We start from the raw sequence: 15,109 nt of genomic DNA, 5'->3' as shown, positions 1-15,109 counted from the left end.
GATGAAGTTAGTCCCATTGGGCTCTTCGGACAAACCAGTTGGTTGGTTGGCTTGGGCCACCCAAGGGAGTCTTCATGGTAATGGTCGAAAATCACTTGGCCATGAAGTTTAAACAAATCAGAAAAAATGGGGGAGAGTTCTTGTGCCGATGAGTTGGCACTACAGGAAACAACTATCGAATATGTGGATTCCACTAAAAGTCAAAAAAATTATATTGTGTATATACAAAACCATTTTTTAATTCAAAATTTAAAATTATGATTGCTCAAAATGACAATAGTTGTCCACCTATAGCAAAGCAATCATCTCCCAACAATCTTTTACCATTATAAATCTAGGCAGTTAATGTGAAAAGATATTGGAACAACAAGTAATGAGCTAAATACCAAATAAAGTTTCAAATTCATGTACTTAACAAGAAAAAAATAGAATATATCAACAAGGGTGGCTAACAAGTCAATAAATTCAATAGATCTCAACAGAAAAATTATGGCGAGACAAAGAGAAAACGTGGTATTTGAATATATGAAAATGATTACCCAAACCATATAAGAATATTAAGGAATAAGAAAATGTCACAAATACATGTATATTAAAGATGCCATGTCCTATGTATTCAATAGCACCAAAAGGGTTACATCCATGTATTGCCCCCAAGGGTAAGATCACAAAAAAATAAATAATTATTAGGAACCGTAGTTGTAACATTTACCTCCACAACACCAATTACGTAATATGGATCATGGCCCATGTATTTCTCTTATGGCGGGGTAACTAAAATTATTTCATAGAGATAATTTAGTTAATGTCATATAGAAATTTGATCAAACGAGTTTCATTGCAATTTGATGTGCATGAAATATATACAATAAAGTACTCACATATCTACATATTTAGCCTTACTTTTATGTTATTTTGTGACTAATTATATAATATCTTTGTGTTGTAGGTAACAAGGGTTTTACATGCAAAGTGGGGCTAGGCCAATTGAAAAAGCTAACTTACATCCAGCCATGCATGAATTCAAGAAAAGACCAACCCAATTAAATTTAAGTCCAATTGGAGCAAGGAATCAAAGGAAATTTGCGCCAAATCCAAGTCCAATTCGGATTAGGATTCCAGACTACACATCAGTTAGTATTTTTGGTATAACTTTCGGTTCAGATGTCCAATCGAGATGATTCAAATTGGGCTGGAACGTTAACTTAAAGGGCTACAACTTTGTAGTTTACCAAAAGTCCAAATTCTGACGTTAAATGGGCCAAAATAGTCGGTTAAGTGAAGCCTAAAAATCTGGGATTTTCTCCAAACGGGAATTCAACTTGTAATAGGATTCCTTGAACTATTTAAGGGCTCCTTAGGGCAAAATTCTTGGAGGCGGAGGCAGAGGCTAGTGCTAGGGCTGAGGGCTGAATGTATAGAGAGTGCGACTACTTCTTTGGTTTTCTTCCATGACAGTTAGTTTTATTTTATTTGTCTAGTTTAATGTTTAGTATTTTATTTTTGTGTTTTCTTTCAATTACTATGAGTAGCTAAATTTATAATTAGGGTTGAGGATGAAACCTTGTTAAGGATTATCAATAATATTTATGTGATTTGATTTTTCCCACAATAGTTGTTCTTTAATGATTTAAATTGTTCTTGCTTCATATCAATTGACTAAGATGAGATTCTAGATATGAGTTCAATCATGTTTTTCTCATGATTTAGGATTTGTCTTAATTAATTGAATGCTTGGTTTATTAGTTCTTGATTATAAAATTGGATATCACTTGTGATTTGTCTGTCAATGGATACAATTTATGATTTGATTTTTAGAATTGGATATATCTTGTGATTTGTTTGGCTACAGATACAATTGATGATTTGATTTTATACTTAAGAAGCGAAGAAGAACATGCTTTTGATTTTTAAAATAAGGATTTAATGATGATATTTTCCATGATAGCAAGATTGATTTCTAGATTATCATGTAGTGGTTGGGAAAAATTAATGATCATAAATATATACTGATATGATTTACAAGGCGGATTCCAAAACCTTAATTCATTTCTCTTAATTGTTTACATCTTTTTATTGCTTTATATCTTTTACTTAGTTTAATTATTTGCTTAATTTTATTATTTGCTTAGTTTATTTTATTGCAACCAACCAATTTTTATTTAAACTAGATTATGATTAATTTGGTTAAGGTTTAATTAATTTTCCTACATTCATACAAGTCCCTGTGGGTTCGACCTCGTTCTTGTCCAACTATACTTCGGTACGGTTCGTACACTTGCGAGTATTTTAAAATTTCACAACACAATTTTCTCAAGAGGCATAAGAATCTAATACCTATAAACCCATGTTTTGTTTTATTTCCTCACTTTGATTAAAACCTAACCAAATTGGGAAGATAAAACTTTGATTGAAACCCTAAATTAAATATTTGATAAATTAATTTAATGGTTTTTTTTTTTTTCCTGTTGAGAAAGTTTCAAACTATTTAATGGAATGAAACTTGAAAGTTGGATCACAAAATCCCTAATTTAGGCACAAAATCCCTTATTTATAAACGCTATTATAGGTCTTTTTTTTTTTTTTTTTAATTTTTTTTAAAGGACTTATATAAACACCACTATAGGTCATTTTTTTTTAAATTTTTTTTTAAAGGATCTATAGTGGCGTTTATAAATGCCACTACAGGCCCTTGTAAGACCTAGGACTTGTAGTGGTGTTTATGAACGCCACTATAGGTCCTTTTAAATTTTTTTTTTCTTTTGGATGGGTTTTTTAACACACACATATTTTAAAGGATCTATAGTGACGTTTATAAATGCCACTATAGGCCCTGATGAAGCCAAAATTGTCAGTTGGGTCACTCATCCAATATGGAGGTTTAGATAATCTTGTAGGACCTACAAGATAAAGAGAGATAGATTGAAGAGACCATCGGGTTATGCCCGGTGAGGAGCCTCCGATGCTTAAGTTAGTATCACCCTATATTTCTCGTATTTAGATAGTGTTTTGTTGTAACTTTTGATGTACCTTAGCAAGTGAGACAAATTGTCCCTTTTATAGGTGACTTAGGTAGTTGGTGGACATAAATGAGGGTGATTATTATCCTAATCGTAACGTTCTTTGTCTTGATGAGAGGATTTAAGGCATTTGATGATTGTTATTGAATGTGCTGGGTGGTTACTCATCTATCTTTGATGGCCTACTAATGACGCAATGACCGTCCATTAAGATGGACGACCTTAATAATTTTTATGGACTCATCAATTGCTCCCCATTCCCAAGTCTGATTTTGCTTTGTGCTAGTTAGGCTTTGGGAATATTCTTGACTTGTTTAGATTCAGATTTCTTTATCTTCAACTACTTTCTTCTTCAAGAATAGTAGTACTTTTGCAACGACTTCTTAGTATCTGCCTTTTAAAGGTCTTTTTGGACATTCGAAGGATCATAGCTTGATCTTGAAAGTGAGCTTTGGACGATTATTTTTTATCACTATTGAAGAGTAAGGTAATTTCTTTGGACGACCATTTTTTATTATTGTTGAGGAGCGAGGTAATTTCTTTGGACAACCATTTTTTATCATTGTTAAAGAGCGAGGTGATTTTTTTGGACGACCATTTTATACCACTACAAAAGAGCAAGGTGATTTCTATGGACAACCATTTTTTATCACTGCAGAAGAGCGAGGTGATTTCTTTGGACGACCATTTTTTATCACTTCGATGCTTCTCCTTTCATTCATTTTTTGGTTGTCACGTTTGATATTCTTGATTTGCGTGTGACTTGCGTTTATGTGAGAATTCTTGTCTACTTACACTCGTCTAAGGGTATTTAGTCACTTAGCCACTTTTAGGTGACTTACATCCAGTTACGGAGTTTCGTCGTTTAGACTTCGTCAGTGATTTACATCGGTCTAGCGAAATCTTGTCCATTTTTTTTTTTGGGTGACTTACATCCATTTAAGGAATCTTGCCACTTAGGCTTCGTCAGTGATTTACATCCATCTTGGTGGAATCATATCACTTAGCCATTTTTTGGTGACTTACATCCATTTAAGGAATCTTGTCACTTAGGCTTCGTTAGTGATTTACATCTGTCTTGGCGAAATCTTATCACTTAGTCATTTTTTGGTGACTTACATCCATTTAAGGAATCTTGTCACTTGGGCTTCATCAATGATTTACATCCGTCTTGGTGGAATCTTATCACTTAGCCATTTTTTGGTGACTTGCATCCATTTAAGGAATCTTGTCACTTGTTGTTGGAAAGATTCCTTGACACAATGTCATTTTAGACCTTCTTGAGGCCATGTTGATATCTGCATTAAGTATCACATTCACTTGACAAGACTTGGTTAAACAAGAATTTTAGAACAATTCATATATAAATAATAAGTTACCAATAGCCTAAGTGGACCTTTTTCTTATTTCCTTGTAATCCTAGAGTTTTACCTCTTTTGTGATCTGTCTAGTAATGTATACATTTTTGCATGAAACTTTACTAGGTGTAAATTTTTATAGATGAATATAAAAGAGACAGAGATAAATGTGTGACGATATTATTTTGTCACATACCTCGATCTTCTTCTTGATAGGCTCTTCCCTTTTTAAGATGACGAGCTTTTCTCTTTGCAAGATTTTTATTTATTTATTTATTTAAGCTTAACATGATATTTCATGTCTAAGGCCTAGATCTCTTTGGCTTCAATTTTTTGAAGGCATAAAAACTAGGCCACTTTTTTGCCCCCGTTTAAATGTGAAAAGTACAATTTTCATTTGTTGACGACTAGAGGAATGGTCTATCACGATTGAAACTTTTTTTTTTCTTTTTTTGGTGTGTTTTGATGACTATGGTCAGTTCTGTTTGTAATAGCAATTTCCTCTTCCTTCTTCTTTAATTGTACGCTTAAGTCACTTCAATAGTGCTAGCTGCATGACAATGTACAAATGTGTAATTGCGTGCTATACAAGATGAAGTGCATTCTATATAAATCAAAGAGAAGTATAAAAGTTAGTATAGCAACAGAGGTCGCCCACGTACTGGTGCCTGGAGGGTGGGCAGATGATTCATGATGCTCTGAATTCTTTGAAAAGCTTCCTGCTGCTCTGTCCCCCAGGTAAATTCATTCCCCTTTTTCAACAGTTTGGGTAGGCCTGCGGTAGTTGAGGCTAAACCAGGCACAAATCTCCTAACAGTAGTTGGTCTTCTCATCGTGGCGATAGCTGTGGCCTTGGCTGGGTCCACGCTTATGCCTTTGTGATGTACCAGGAACCCAATGAACTTTCCAGCAGACACTCCAAAGGCGCACTTCATGGGGTTCATACGTAACTTGTACTTCCCGCATCTTTCAAAGACTTGCTCAAGTACTTGGAAATGTCCTGTTCTGGTTTTTGACTTGACCACAATATCATCTACATAATCTTCCATCTCCTCATGCATCATGTCATGGAAAATGGCTGTCATGGTCCGCTGATATGTAGCCCCCGCATTTTTGAGGCCAAAGGGCATTACAGTGTAGTAAAAGTTCCCAATCGGAGTTCTGAATGCCGTCTTCTCTGCATCTTTGGCTGCCATGCGGATTTGGTTGTATCCACTGTACCCATCCATAAATGAGAACATTGAGTTTCCTGCAGCTGAATCTACAAGGAGGTCGATATTGGGCAAGGGGAATTCATCTTTAGGACATGCCTTGTTCAAGTTATGAAAGTCTACACAGCAACGGATCTGACCATTTTTCTTCTTCACTGGTACAATGTTGGAAAGCCATTTTGGGTGTTGGATGGGTTTGATAAAACCAGCTGTTAGCAATTTCTTGACCTCTTGAACTATTTGAGCTTCTACCTCAGTGTGGAAGACCCTAGCTGGTTGGACTACTGGCCTCATTCCTGGGTCCACATTAAGAGAATGGACTACCAACCCTGGGTCTAGACCAGGCATCTCATCATAGGTCCATGCAAACACATCTCTGTATTTTTGAAGCAAGGTTACCAGTTGTTCTCTTTCTTGAGCCACCAATTGACTGCTAATGAAGACAGGTTTTCGGGATCCTGGTTCTGTCCCAAAATCTATTTCCTTTAATTCTTCCTCAGGCTGAATCTGGGCCTCCTTAACTGGTTCTTCTGGGATTACTTCTTGGGCCATCATGCAGCTTGGTGGTCCGGGACCTTCCTGCACAATGCATTCGGGTCCCGCGCACCTTCACAAACAATAGATCAGCCTTCCCCCAGGTTCCCGCACCACCACACATTCTCGGGATCCTGAAGAGCTGGGCTCCCTCTTTTGTCTTTTTCTTTCTAGAAGGTTCCTCAGGTCACGGGTGCCCCTCCCTCCTTCTTCTTCTTCTAGGATAGGTGCCCCTAGGGTCTCTGGGGCGGGGTTCTCATCATCTGGCTCCAACTCATCATAAAACATTGTTTCTGCAAAGTTCACTTCTCCCTGACTGAAAGGATTATGGTTGGCAGGGATCCTTATGGGCCTTCCATTTAGTCTCCCTTTAATGCATTGATGGAACGTGGATGGAATAAGGCGATGTTTATGAAGCCACGGGCGTCCCAGCAACACGTGATAAGAAACTTCTGCATTAATCACATGAAACCTTGTCAAAGCTACTATTGGTCCTACCCTTAAACCTAGCTGCACGTATCCTTCTGTTGATTCCACCGATCCTCCAAATCCTGTTATTTCCATGGGAGCCCCCAGGATCCTTCTGTCAACTAAGCCAACAGCTTCCAGGGTACTCAAGGCTATGAGATTGAGTGATGCCCCCGTATCCACCAGTGCTCTTCTGACTTGAACGTCGTTTATGGTGGCCATTAGATAAAGGGGTCTATGGTGGTCTGGGTGCTCAATCTCCATGTCTTCATCAGTGAAGGTTATTGCATTGGTTGTCTCCAGGAAAGCTCGACTAGCATGTGACTCAGCTGTAAAGCATTCCATCCCTGAATCTACTGCTATGCTCATGAGAGACTCTGTGGCCACCCTTCTTGCTTCTGGTCCGAATCCTAATTGATTGAATAGTGACCTGAACTTAGGATTTTTCTGGAGGGTCCTGACTGTGCTCAAGTGGAAGGATCCTTCAAATTCTCCTGCTTCTGCCGGGTTCCCATGTATTACTACTGCTACCACCCCTTTTCCTTTGTGGTTAGGCAAGGGGTTCCTCTGCACTTCCGGCTCCTTCTGAGTGAGCTCCAGGGTTCCTTCTCTCAACTTTTTGTGGAAGAGTCTGGAAAGAGTCCAGCAATCCTTGGTGGAGTGCTTGACATAATTATGGATTCTGCAAAATAAAGGGTTCTTCCTTTCTTCTTTAGTTGGTGGTCTGGACACAGTGAATGGCCTAACAACCCCATCTCCAATCCATTTGTCTAGGACATGGCTTAACTCCTCAGCTGTACATGGGATCACTGGTGGTTTCTCGAACACCTTCCCATCTGGTCTCTTCCTTTTCTCTCCTACTGATGCTGTCATAGCTTGGGATGCGGGCAGCCTTTTTGTCCTCATGGTTTGTGCCGTCCTTCTGGTTCTCTGCAGCAGGTCAGCAAACTGCGCGATACATAGGTTTTCAAGGTTGAGCCTATAATCAAAAAGCATGTTGGCTATACAGGTTTCCACGAGCTCCTTTTCTTCATGGTCCCCATAGCAATCTAGGGACACATCTTCAAATCTTTTGATGAATTGAACAGGATCTTCTCCAGGTCTCTGCCTCACCATTTGCAGATTCTGGAAAGTGATTTTGTCTTCACCAGGGTAATATTTGGCGCAGAATTTTTCCATAATCTCATTCCAGGTTTTGATGGACCCAGGTCTCAGCGTGGTGTACCAAGTGTATGCCCTATCCACTAAGGATTTGGCGAATTCCCTCAGACATAATTCTCTGTCTCCTGCATAGGGGCCCATAGTGTGGACAAACCTACTCACATGTTCCACGGCACTTCCGTTCCTCCCATCGAAAGGATGGAACTTTGGGGGTTCGTACCCCTTAGGGTATGGTTTGCCAAGAAGTTCTGGAGGAAACGGGGGATCCCGAGAGAATTACTTGGGGATCCCTGAGAGTTTTTCCCTTTCTTGCTCCAGGAGGGCATTGACATCTGCCAGTGTCAAGTACTGAGGGTTGGCTCTTCCTCCCACTGCTGACCCTCCTTCTGGCTGCGTCCCGTCTTGGTAGCCAGTAGGGGGAACATTGTCTCTGATTTCCTGTGTCCTGCCCTCTTTGAGAAGACGAACTTCTTGCTCCAGATCCTTTAACATTGCTGTCATCCTGGCCATGAGGTCTGGTTCCTGCCTTGCGTGTCTTTGTTCTGACACAACCTCCTGTTCTACCAAGGGTATCCCACCTCCTTGCCTGGAAGCTACCTCGTTTTCTCCTACGGGCTCAGAGGCCGTAGGTGGCACATTAGTTCCTTTGCTGTTTCTTTGTCTTGGAGGCATTCTCTGTGAAGGAGTTGCTTCTTCCTTCTTCTTTGCCCAGTCCCCAATGGAGTCGCCAAAATGTGAGAGTGCCTTTTTTCGTGACACTCAGGCCCAAGGATCCCAGGCCTAAATGAAAAGGAGGATTTGGTGGACCGGGCCTTGACTCACCACAGTTAACAAGCTGTTTAAGAATCAAGTGAAATGCAGAGAGTACTCCTGACAATATAAAGAAAATAACAAACAAGGATATCGTAGAGTGCCAAAAATTAACAAGGTAAATTCAGAAGGAAAGAAACAGGATTAACAAAGTGATAAAAATTAGTGCTGTGGGGATCTTGGGAAATATGAAGCAATGTTTCATTAATACATTATCTGTTTGATTACAGAAAGCTCACTAGGACGTGATACAAGGTTCAATCAAGCTCAAAAATTGCAGTCTTGAATGACTATTTCAGCCTTCAAAACTTGCAAAGTTTGATTCTCGTTGAATCCGAGTATGTGCAATAATGGCTTTTACAGGATACCGGGAAGCAATATTTGTTTTCCCTTAATATTTTTTCTTCACTCTTGATTTTTCTGATAGTTCTTTTTCTAGAGAATTTCTTCTTTCTTTCTCACTTTTTTCGCCGTTCTTCTTCACAACCCATCCCCTCCTTTTATAATGGAGTTTTCTGGGCTTCTCGGGGAACCATTGGTTCCCCTGTTTTGCTCTTTTGCAAACAGAGCATGTCCTGTCTCCATCGTCTTGGTAAGTCCCTTTTCCGTTTCTTCTCATTCTTTCCTTCTCTCAGTTCTGATTCTTTTGAAAGCTTCTGGTTAGCCATCTTCTTTGGGACGTGCTGAGGTATGCCCTTCTCGGCATCCCCATTTCTGGCGTCTTCCACTTTTCCTTTTCTTTCCTATTTGGGCGGAATCCTGTTCTGCCATTTTTGAAAGTCGTTTGTTATCATTCTTCTTCCCTGTCTTGGTTCCCCGAGGCCTTTTCTGTCTGTGCCATGAGAGGTCGCTCTCGTTTTACTTTTATTTCTTGTTTTCTTCTTCTGTCTTCTTTCTATCGATCTGTCCCATTCTTTCTTTTTCTTTGTGCCTGAAGGGATCCGTGCTTATTGATGGTTCCTGAGGATCCTTGCTTCTTATACTTTGCCGTGGTCCTCTTTTTTTTGGATGCTTCTTTTTTTTTCTGGGCTTCAGGATCCTCTGGGCCTTTCTTTTATTCCCTCATGGGTCTCCCGTATCTATTTCTTTGGGCTCAGCTTGAATTTTCCTTTTGGGCTAGACTTGTTCTTTTTTGGGCTTATTTCACTATGACCCCTTTTTTTTTAGACCTCAACAGAGCCTTAAAGGAGGAAATTAATGATTTGATGGACAAAGAAACACATATGTGGCTTCAATGGTCCAAACCTTTGTGGGCTTCACATGGAGATATAAACTCAAAGTATTTCCACAACAAGGCTACCCAATGTTACAAGAAGAATTCTATAACAAATATCAAAAACTCGGCTGGACAATGGTGTTCTAATTATGAATAAGTGGCCGAGACTCTAGTGAGCTATTACAGGGCCTCTTCACCTCGGTACCCATCCCTTAAGCTAATGAATCAATTAACACCATCCACAGCATTATTACAGATGAGATGAATGGCACTTTGTCATCTCCGTTCCAACCTTGGGAAGTTCATGATACCACCAAACAATTGGCTTCCCTCAAAGCACCGGGACTTGATGGTATGCCACCCCTTTTCTACCAAAATTATTGGAATCTTGTTGGTAATGATATATCTCATCTTGTCCTTAATTTTCTCAATACTACACCTCTTCCACCTCATTTCAACCATACTTTTATCACTCTTATTCCCAAGGTTAAGTGTCTTGAATTTGTATCAGAATTTAGGTTTATCAGTTTGTGTAATGTTCTATATAAAATATTTTCAAAGGTTTTAGCCAATAGACTCAAAAAAGTTTTGCCAAAAATTATTACTGAATATCAGAGTGCTTTCACAAAAAGATGGCTTATTTCTGATAATATTTTGGTAGCTTTTGAATCTTTACACAGCATACAGAAACACATTGGCAAAGATGACTTTATGGCAGTCAAGGTTGACATGAGTAAGGTGTATGATAGAGTGGAATGGGCCTATTTAGAGTTAGTGATGAAAAAATTGGGTTTCAATGATCAGTGGGTCAAGCTCTTGATGGTCTGTGTAACGGTAGTATCTTACTCTATCTTGGTGAATGGGGAACCTAGGGGATTGATCCATCCCTCCCGAGGCATTTGCCAAGGAGATTCGCTTTCTCCCTTCCTCTTTCTACTGTGTACTAAGGGATTGCAAAGTCTCATATCACAAGCCACAACTATGGGAGATATTCGGTAGTATTCTTTTGCAGAAATAACCCACGACTAACTCACCTTTTATTTGCAAAACATTAGTGTTTTGTTTTGCAAGGCACAACTTCAGGAATGTCAAAAAATTATAGAGCTTTTGGATGTGTATGGAAGATGCTCTGGTCAACAAATAAATAGACAAAAGACTACTATTTTTTTCAACAAAGCTGCCTTGGAGGAAGTGAAAGATCAAATCAAGCAAGCTTTAGGAGTTCCGAAAATTAAGCAGTATGAAAAATACTTGGGATTACCATCCTTTGTAGGGTGGAGGAAGAAGGCCAATTTCAACTACATTAAAGAGAATCTATGACGGAAACTACAAGGTTAGGAGGAAAAGCTATTATCACAAGCAAGGAGAGAGATCTTAATCAAGGCGGTTGTTCAAGCTATTCCAACCTATACGATGAGTTGTTTCAAAATTCCTTTGGGTCTCTATCATGAAATTGATAGTATCACTAGGAAGTTTTGGTGGGGACAAAGGGGTGACCAAAGAAAAATTCATTAGGTGAGTTAGGATGCTCTTTGTCAACCAAAAAATGAAGTGTTGGGGAAAAATCCTAATCCCCTCAATGTCTATGTGCGAATTAAAATATATAACTACCAAGCAATAGCAATATTATAGAAACAAGAAATTTCAGCAAGCATCACATAAACACAATCACACAAGAACACCAAATCTTACTTGGAAAACCCTCTGGTATAGAAGGAAAAACTATGGGGCAGCTCCAAAAAATATCCACTATGAAATAGAGATTACAACTATCAAGTTTATGCTAAACTTGAGTCCACAATAAATTGGATATACAACAAATAAATCTCAAGGAGTAAATACAATCTCACCACAAAACCAGTAGCAAAATCTTCCTCTAAATACTCCAACTCTCCATGGTTGTAGCACTTAAAAAACTCCATGAGAACTCCACCAATTTATCTTCCTTGTGTATAACTTGAGCAAAGAAAAATGTCTCATTTTTTTCTTTTTCACTCCCTCACACTCTCATTGTGTTTCTCTCTATCTCTTCGGACTGTACCTCTCAAGTTGAAGCTCTCTCTTTTCTGTGTTTCTTGCTCAGTCTGGAACTCACACAAAATGGCCAAAATGGCTCTTTGTTTGCTTTAGCTTCCCACAAGGCCGAATGGCCTTAGTTTCCTTTTTTTTTTCTTTTTTTTTTCTTCTTTTCTTTTCCTTCAACGTGTCCCACACGCCTTGCATCACTTCTCATTAAGAGAAGTCAGACCTCTCCTAAGTTTTGGTCATTTCTCAATAAATGAGAAAGCTAGCTATGAAGACTTTTGGAACAAGCTCATAAATGAGCTTTGACAAATGTGTGTGATGGAATCCAAGGGTGTCATGTGCACCCAACATGAAGGAGGTATGGGTTTTAAGGATTTGTCTCTCTTTAACGATGCACTCTTGGCCAAACAAGCTTGGAGATTGTTACATAATAAAAACTCATTGTTCTATAGAGTTTTCAAGCCAAGATTTTTCCCAAATTGCTCCATCTTGAAGGCACCTAGTTCAACCATTGGTTCTACGCTTGGCAAAGTATTTTGAAGGGGAGAGAAGTCTTGAAGAGAGGAGCAAGATGGAAGGTTGGTTGTGGGAATTCAATTAGTGTGTGGGAGGATGCATGGTTACCATATCTGGACCAACCACAGATTCAATCTCCAGTAGTTGAAGGATTCTAGGATATAAGAGTGGTTGAGTTCATTGGCGACCTCCACCAAATTCAGTTCGAAAAGGGAACTTCAATGGAGCCACCTTCAGAGATGTTAATATGGCTGGGTTGGGTGTAGTGGTTTATGACTCGCAAGGACAAGTCTTAGCCTCCCTATCAGAGAATATCAAATTACACCCCTCCACAGATGATGTCGAAGCTTTGGTAGTTGCCAAAGCTATCCTCTTTGCTCATGATTGTGGTTTTTCTTCTATTATTCTCAAGGGGGATTCAGAAGTTGTTATCAAAGCTCTACAAAGCAACGAGGACTCCTTTGCTTCCTTTGGTCTCCTACTCTCTTCTTTAAAGAATAATATAGATGCCTTTGATTTTATTTCTTTTTCTCATGCTCGTAGAGCAAGTAATTCTATAGTTTACTACCTAACTAAACATGCGAGACATGTTAGTGGTATTTCTACGTGGATGGAGGGTGTTCCAACATCTGTTTAATGTTTTTCTTGCCGATTATGGCTATTTTTTTTTTCAATGAATGTTCGAGGTATTTCTTCTCAAAAGAAAAAAAAAAAAAAAAAGAGATGAGGTGAAAGAAAAAATAAGAGAAAAATAATTATATGATATGTCATTAAAAAGAGAAAAATAAATTATTGAAAATGATTTGATCAAGTAAATTGACACATATTTTATTACTTCCACTAATGTAAATGCAAAATTATTATTTTATACAATTGATTTTGTGTTATTAAAATTATTTTTGTAGAGTCTAATATTTAAACTCAATTGTTTATGATGTTGTTTCTAAAAAAAAAAAAAAAAAAAAAGTTTATGATATATATTCTTGATTGCATGCTTTTTTAAATTATTTTTTAATCATGATTTTTTTTTTCAATGGTTGCCAAAGCAACTAAACATGAGGAAAATTTTGTATTCCTAATCAATTTTTTTTTTTTGGATCATAGTTATTGCAAATAAATGATTTCTTGTATAAATTTGACAAAAAAAAACCATATAAATTTATTGTGTATAAATAATTATTGCACCATTTACAGATAATTAATACATAAAAAATAAATGCATTTTTTTGGATAATAGTTATTCCATATAAATTATTTCTTATGTAAATTTACAAAGATAACCATATAAATTTATTATATATAAATAATTATTGAATATTTTATAGATAATTAATACATGATAATAAATACATTTACCTCATTAATCATGAAAATTAATTAATGTTTAAGCATAAATCTAAAGTTTTGATGAGGTGGAAGTTTAATTGAAGATAATTTTCTTTTGTTTTAAAAATGAATGAGTAATGCTACCAGCTCAAACTATTTTCAGTATTTTTACAAACTGTTGATATGAAAAATTGAAGGATCGTTACTTGAGTCGGTCACCTTTGGAGGATCGTTTGGATCATTCTTCACCTTGGTGACTTGCTAGTGAATCACTACCTGAGTCGATCGTCTTTGGAGGATCCTTGGATCATTTGTCACATTGGTGACTTGGTTAGAGGATCACTACTTGAGTCAATTGTCTTTGGAGGATTACTTGAATCATTGGTCACCATGGTGACTCGCTTAGATGATCGTTGGCGATTATCATTGGAGGATTGCATGGATCTTTCGTCACCTTGGTGACTTGGTTAGAGGATAATTGGTTGAAAAAGGAAGCAAAATGTTTATTCCTACAAGAAGTAGAAACACTTCATCAAGAAATAACATAACATGTACAACTAATTAATTATTAATATTAAGATGTTATAAAAAACTTATTATAGATCACAAAATTAGAGTATCTGATTTAAAGAGGAATTTAAATCAAGTTTATAGGCTTATAGTCTTCTTCTAATTTTAATCAAAAACATAAAATTGTACATGACTTTTGCATGAACTAACGACTTGGCTGATGAGATGTTATGGTATTATTGATTCACCAATGACGTTCATATTCTGTTAAAAGTGACCTCCCGGATCCAGTTCCTCAAAGTTGACTAATGGTGACAAAAATTAAGTAACGTGCTTGCTAGGTAAGAACCATAAAAAATAACAAAACGAGGATTACAATTAAAGCTTCTTCTTCAATTTAAACACCGGACGTGTAGTCAAACATGAATTAATTCCTTTGAAAGAAGCATATATCGTGTTTGCTCTGTTAAGAAATTTTCTACACAGAGCAAACACTTAGTTATTGCTAGAACGTGATCTCTTTATTGCGGGTGGACTACTACTATTGAGATTTCAAGCACTTTGTTCTTTAAGAAGTTTAATATATGTTAGGATTTCAAGTTTTAATTTCAAAAGATTACTTTGTGAGGCGATATATGAGACTTTTGTATATGCTTAAATTTTGTGGGGTTTGGATAAATTGGTTATTTACAAACTAGCCTTATCACACTTTTTTTTTTTAATAAGTTGTTTTGAAGACATGGATTAGTAGGAGAGTGTCTTATTTTGTAGGTATTTTAAGTGGAATTAGAGATATATTTTTATCAGCTTGTTCTCAAGTTTTTTTTTTTTTTCCCCCCTGATAAATCTAAGTTTTATGGATATTTCTAAATCACATAAAAGTCCAATCAGGACCGGCTGAATGGGTGAGCAAGAGATGCGGTCGCCTAAAACCCCAAGTTAAAAAAAAAAAAC

This window comes from Quercus robur, chromosome 2 (assembly GCF_932294415.1).
Source record: "Quercus robur chromosome 2, dhQueRobu3.1, whole genome shotgun sequence".
NCBI lineage: Eukaryota > Viridiplantae > Streptophyta > Magnoliopsida > Fagales > Fagaceae > Quercus > Quercus robur.
Note: the sequence above shows the minus strand (reverse complement) of the source record.